The sequence below is a fragment of the Dipodomys ordii genome, unplaced genomic scaffold, assembly GCF_000151885.1.
Source record: "Dipodomys ordii isolate 6190 unplaced genomic scaffold, Dord_2.0 Scaffold113, whole genome shotgun sequence".
Taxonomy (NCBI): Eukaryota; Metazoa; Chordata; class Mammalia; order Rodentia; family Heteromyidae; genus Dipodomys; species Dipodomys ordii.
Window position 1 is genome coordinate 4,969,591 of NW_012267329.1, and position 2,168 is coordinate 4,971,758.

Consider the following 2,168-nt stretch of genomic DNA (forward strand, 5'->3'; position numbering starts at 1 on the left):
AGTGTTGTTTTGATTTACATTTCTTTTATGGCTAGAGAGGTTGAGCATTTCTTCATGTGTCTATTGGCCATCCTTCTTTCCTCTTCAGAGAAGTTTCTTTTTAAGTCTTTAGCTCACTTGTTTATTGGGCAGTTGTTTCTTTGAGGATTTGTCGTTGGGGGATTTAATTTTTTGAGTTCCAAGTATATTTTAGATATGAGACCCTTGTCTGTTGTATGGCTAGTGAAGATCTTCTCCCAATCCATGGGCTTTCTATTGATCTTGCTAGCTATGTCTTTTGCCATGAAGAAGCTCTGCAGCTTCATGCAATCCCATTTGTCCAAACTTTCTTTGATTGGTTGTGTTTTTGGGTCTCTATTAAGAAACTTTCAGCCTGTGCCAAGGAAACCTAGGGTTTTCCTATCCTGTAATATTTTCAGGGTGTCTGCATTAACTCCGATGTCTCTGATCCATTTGGAGTTGATTCTGGTACAGGGTGATATATAAGGATCTATCTTTAGTTTTCTACAAGTAGTTAACCAATTTTGCCAGCACTATTTACTGAAGAGGCTGTCTTTCTTCCATTCTATTGTTTAGCTCCCTTATTGAAGATTAGGTGGTTATAGGTCTGTGGATTCATTTCTGGGTTTTCAATTCTGTTCCATTGGTCCTGAGGTCTGTTCTTGTGCCAGTACCAAGCTGTTTTGATTACTATGGCTTTGTAGTAGAGTTGAAATTTGATATTGATATTCCTCCAGCACTGTTCTTTCTGTTAAGGTTCGCTTTTGCTATTTGGGGTCTTTTATTGTTCCATATGAATTTTTGGATTGCCTCTTCTATTTCCTTGATGAATGAGGTTAGGACATTGATGGGTATTGTATTGAATTTTTAGACAGCCTTGGGAAGTATTGCCATTTTCATGGTGTTCGTCCTTCCAGTCCAGGAGCTTGGAAGTTTTTTTCCACATCTTTAGTTCTGCTTAAATTTCCTTTTTCAGGTTTTTCACGTTTTCATCATAGAGGTCCTTCACTTCTTTGGTTCAATTAGTTCCTAGGTATTTTATTTTTTGTGGGGCTATTATGAATGGAGTTGCTTTCCTGATTTCAGCAGCCCTCTTCTCATTGTTGGTATAGAGAAAAGCCATTGATTTTTTTAATTGTGAAAATACTGTACAGAGGGGTTACAATTACATGAGCAAGGTAATGAGTACATTTCTTATCAAGCATTGTTGCCTCCTTCTTTATTTCCCCTCCCTTCCCTTCCCATCTTCTCCCCTACTTGCCTGCCTCCACCAAAGTTTAAAGTTCATTTTTCGACATAACGTCTTGTACATCTCATTGTTGCAATGTACTCCCTCCTCCATGGTATAACCTGTTTTCACTGTATTTGATGTTGGGAAGGGAAAAAAGAAATTGTTCGAATAGGGATACAGGTGGGCCCATTGCAACAATGAGCCATTGATTTTTGAGGGTTAATTTTATAGCCTGCTTCTTTGCCAAAGTTTTGAATCAGCTCGAGTAATTTGGGAGTGGAGTCCATGGGGTTCTTTAAATACAAGATCATGTCATCTGCAAAGAGGGAGAGTTTTACTTCATCTTTCCCTATTTGGATCACTTTTATGTCTGCATCTTGACTTATTATTGTAGCTAGGCACTCTAATACTTGATTGAAGAGAAGTGGAGAAAGTGGACATTCTTGTCTCATTCCTGAGTTTAGCGGAAATGGCTTTAGTTTTTCACCATTAAGTATAATGCTGGCTGTATGTTTGTCATATACAGCCTTTATTAAATTGAGGAATATTTCATGGATTCCTAACTTTTCCAGAGCCTTCATCATAAAGGGGTATTGGGACTTGTCAAATATTTTTTCTGCATCTATTGAGATAATCATGTGGTTCTTATCCTTGCTCTTGTTGATGTGATGGATGAATTATATTAATTGATTTGCATATATTGAACCAGTTTTGCATCCCTGAAATGAATCCTGTTTGATTGTGGTGTATGATTTTTTGGATGCATTGTTGAAGTCGATTGGCCAGAATTTTGTTGAGAAGCTTTGCATGAATGTTCATCAAAGAAATGGGTCTATAGTTCTCTTTCTTTGATGAGTCCCTGCCTGGTTTTGGGGTGAGGATTATGATGGCTTCATAGAAAGAGTTCGACAGTGAACTTTCTCTTTCAATTTCATTG